This window comes from Macrobrachium nipponense, chromosome 3 (assembly GCF_015104395.2).
Source record: "Macrobrachium nipponense isolate FS-2020 chromosome 3, ASM1510439v2, whole genome shotgun sequence".
Classification (NCBI taxonomy): Eukaryota; Metazoa; Arthropoda; class Malacostraca; order Decapoda; family Palaemonidae; genus Macrobrachium; species Macrobrachium nipponense.
Window position 1 is genome coordinate 143,554,945 of NC_087202.1, and position 5,000 is coordinate 143,559,944.

At 32.0% G+C, this 5,000-nt stretch overlaps 1 protein-coding gene across 1 annotated transcript in view; it reads right to left on the reverse strand.

Moving 5' to 3' along the window:
* LOC135222549 (uncharacterized) overlaps window positions 1-4,630 on the reverse strand; it is a 19,490-nt gene extending 14,860 nt beyond the window's left edge. Inside the window, exon 1 of the mRNA XM_064260637.1 lies at window positions 4,300-4,630. The gene's annotated coding sequence lies outside the window, so the exon portion shown is untranslated. The remainder of the gene's footprint in view (window positions 1-4,299) is intronic.
* Between the last annotated feature and the right edge of the window lie 370 nt (window positions 4,631-5,000).

The following is a 5,000-nucleotide window of genomic DNA, read 5'->3' on the forward strand; positions in this document are numbered from 1 at the left end:
CACACACACACAACTTAAGCCCAAGGGGAACTGGAATAGACAAGTGCCTCGTTCTCGACAGGATCCGAACTGATTCCCGATTTGGACACGACGTTAGAAGTGACTTAAACCGCCAGCATATCAAGGGATGGAGATATACGCTGTTGCACAGAGACCAATCACCCATCAAGGTGGAGATATCTGGGTTGCTGTCGACTAAGTCTCCTCCTCCTTTGTCTTCAGCTTTGCCCATTGCTACTTGTGGTCGCTGTTTCCTATCAGCCTCCGCCACCTTCCTCTGTCCAGAGCATCCCGACTTCTTAAACCTTTCTCCCGGACGACGTCATTTGCTATTTTATCCTTCCGTCTAAACTTTGGCCTTCCTCTGCTTCTCCCACCCTCCGCCTCCATGCGCTTGATAAATAACCCTTGCACGTGATGATCTTCGTCTGTCCGCATGACATGACCAAGCCACAGTCGATTCTAAGCACAGTACAGGAATTCGACAGCAGAGTTGATTTCAAATTATCTCTCCCTTCATAGCCGGGTGGTCAAAGTCACTGTTTGTCGTTGTATCTAATCCATACAACGGTTCGAATCCTGTGGGGGACGAAGCTAAACGTAATATGTTAACTGGGTGGGCGAATACCCACCTACAAAATAATTGCCCAGCCACTAAATTATTTCGCTGAAAATGTACTGTAAACCTTTGTACTACCCACACAAACATCTATAATACATACATACCTACATACATACATACATATATATATATACACATACATGCATATTTCGTACAGTACATATACACGTATGCTATTTTATTAAGTTCAATGCATACCCACTAAAAAAATTCCTAGGTTTAACCCTGAGACGAAGTGGTATTCAATTGTAATTTCTCTTGGGTGTAAGTTATTCTCGAGGTACGGTGGATTGGATATTGGACTAGATTTGTGGTTCAACAGCGTTTGCTAACATTAAAAAAAAGGCACATATGAATAAGTGACACACACACACGCATATATATATATATATATATATATATATATATATATATATATATATATATATATATATATATATATATATATATATATATACATAATATATATATATATATATATATATATATATATATATATATATATATATATATATATATATACTATATATATATACATATATATATATATATATACATATATATATATATATATATATATATATATATATATATATATATATATATATATATATATATATATATATATATATATATATATATATATATATATATATATATATATATCTATATATATATATATATATATATATATATATATATATATATATATATATATATATATATATATATATATATATATATATATATATATATATATATATATATATATATATATATATATATATATATATACATATATATATATATATATATATATATATATATATATATATATATATATATATATACTATATATATATATATATATATATATATATATATATATATATATATATATATATATATATATATACATATATGTGTATGTGTGTTTGTATACTCAGTTTATCCTTATATGTGTGTGCTTTTGAATGTATAAAAGATGGAAGAAAAGGTTAGACTTCTATAAACTGATTAGAAATCATCATTGTTATTTCAATCACTTTCAGTGTCAAAATTCTAATAATCAAATTCGCTTTCTCTCTGCTTCTCCTCTCGTCTCTCTCTCTTCTCTCGATGAACAATATCCAATTTCTCGTCCACTCCGCTCCCTTACAGTCCCCTCTCGCGCCGGCAATGGTTGATAGCAAAAGAATAAATGAAAGAATGAATGAATCTACTCCGCTCTCTACACGGGGGAAAAAAGCAACTCATTATCACTTGCCAAAGAATGAATGTTCGAACCTCCGACTAAGGATGGTGGGTTTGTGAGGTTTTGGTTTTAATTGCTGTCGGGGAATTTTTTTCTCACTTTAATGAGAATTTGTCATTAAATTATATTTTTATTATTGACATGATTATGTAATGTTCGTTGTGGATTATCGGTATACATATTATAGGATCTTATCTTTGTTGACAGTGAGTTCGTGCATATATATATATATATATATATATATATATATATATATATATATATATATATACATATATATATATATATATATATATATATATTATATAATGTGTGGGTATGTGTATATGTGCATAATATACATATATACTATACTTATACATATGTATATATAGATAAATATGCGTATAATGATGAAAGTATAGTTCGCACAACTAAAAATAAAAAAGTTCATTATAGATGTGCATGCTACGATAGGAGAGAGAGAGAGAGAGAGAGAGAGAGAGAGAGATGGAAGAAGAAGAGAGGAGAGAAGAGAGAGAGAGAGAGCGAGAGAGAGAAGAGAGAGAAGAGAGAGAGAGGGGGAGAAGAGAGAGAGAGAGAGAGAGTTCTGTATGAATGAATACCATGCAGCAAAATGAACTTAAATGTACTCACGCCTGCAGGTTTCCTTTATTTCTCGCAGCAGTATAGTAATAATTATATAAGTCAATCCCAGAGAGAAGATACAACTTTTTCGTTTTAGCGCAAATCTTGATGTATTGCTACAGACACACTCAAAATCTTACTGTCCTCATCCCGTCAGAGAGAATATCAGTTTACATTCATTTATATTTCCTCTGAAGCCGAGGACAGCACCTCCTTGAAAAGCTTAAGGATTTCCAGCGTCTCTTCAATAACGCATCAAGATTCACACAGGAGCAAAAAGGTCTTATTTTGTCTCCTTCTTTAGGGACGTGACTGTTCCACTTAGTCCTCATTCAAGATAATGTTCTCATGAGAGACTGTTGCATAACGATAAATATAAAAATGTAATGATTGGATAATTATCCTGAATAAACAACTCCTTTGCCTCCTCCTAAACCATCGAAAGGAAGGCGTTTGTAGAAATTTGCGAGTCAAAATAAGTCATGTTCTTCGGTTTCAGGATGACAGATGTTTACTTTTCTAAATGAGATGGCATCAACTTTTATCGTTTTAGCAGACCGTGAAAATTATTCTTCGAAAGTTCTACTTAATCTTGTTTTTATCGAGTGATTAAAAGCGTTTTCTAGTAAATTAATTTATGTTTAAGTTCATGAATTTTTTCTGCAGTTATTATTATTATTATTATTATTATTATTATTATTATTATTATTATTATTATTATTATTATTATTATTATTATTATTATTATTATTCAGAAGATGAACCCTATTCATATGGAACAAGCCCTCAGGGCACATTGACTTGACATTTAAGCTTAAAAAAAATATGGTGTTCACCCGAACGAAGTAACAGAAAGCAATGGGAAGCACAGACAGGGGAGATTAGTTATTAGAAAAAACAGTAGTTGTGTACTAAATTGAAGTATGAATATCGATATCTTTATGTAAACTAGTTTTAATGATGACAAATTACTAATTGTTTTATATACTGCATATATAATTTTCCACCCCAGTAATAATATCTCGTAATGTTCTCTCATTCCAACGACTTTCACCATAAAATAATGATGTACATAGACAGGGAAAATCTATGTGCTAGCAAGGTGTATGCAGCAATGAAAAAATAATTAAGTAAATGTTTTTAGAAATATCTATATACATAAAATGAATTAAAATGAGAATAATATTTAAGAGAATCGCATTTAAAGAAGAAGAAATTCTAAGTGAAAATTAATTAATAATTCCAAATCTTTTGGAACCACCATAGTCCACCAACCACAAAAAAAAAGATAAATAAAACGTTACACAAATAAAATAAAAAAAAAACTATATATTTACAGATACAGAATAAATACAGAGACACGATTACGAATTGTGGGATGTTAATAAATTCCTATGAAGTGAGAATTAAAATGGATGGATGAAGTTTTTCATGTTAAAGGAAACTGTCGCTTTCACAATCAAGACTATTCAATTCATCCAACACTTGATGTTGCTCTATATTTTCCTGATTTAGATTTGGTATTTGGTGGCAGTTAATTAAACTTGTAATTCGTCAACGTCATCTAAAATCGGAACTATATGAATATACATCTATATATACCATATAATATATATATATATATATATCTATATATATATATATATATATATATATATATAGATATATATATATATATAATATATATATATGTGGGTATATACGTAGAATAAGGGTAATAATGCCAATAATGAGCAGTTCCTCCTGTCACATATAAAGTTATGTTTCTGAATCCTTATGCGTAATGTGTACTCACCGATTCCAAAGAGAATCGCGATCGTAAGGTATTTATTGATTTGCATATTAATCGGAATCTCTCTGTCTGTTGCGGACTTCCATGACAAGACGAGTCAGTTCGGACGACTTCATTCTGAAACACAAGATACTTTCGCGCTCTCCGCATGTGCGAGAATTTAATCACATCCTGTGGGTTTCCTTAAAAGGACGAAGACATATCCGCTTGATCCAAATAACTGTATATGGCGTTTCCTTAAATGTCGCACAGGAAAACTTCCAGGCAGCTAAAGTTCCATACAGCCTGGCACTGGAACGAGCCAGCGGAGGGAACCTTCTTCCTTGGCCGGCAGTTGGCGCTATACTGAGTGACCGAGCACCGCGCTATGTTCTCGGTAGGCGAGAGGATCAGGCAGTTGAAGGATAGGTAGGGAGATAGATCGGCAGAAAGAGAGAGAGATGCCAGAACTACAGACCAGCTCAGCTATGTAACTATACAGCGGCCACATACATTAAATTCCACGTTAGATCCTCCTCTCTCTAATTGTAATTGATGCTGTAGACTTCACTAGCCGATGACGTTTAGGGTAAAACAGCGGTTTATTGATCTCAATGGCATCGCTATGTTCTTTCTGCAGATATTTTTGTATTCGAGATCTTTTCAACAAGTTGAAGAAGCAGCGGTTTCCATTGTCTTAGGTTAGTTTATACTTGATTGTAATT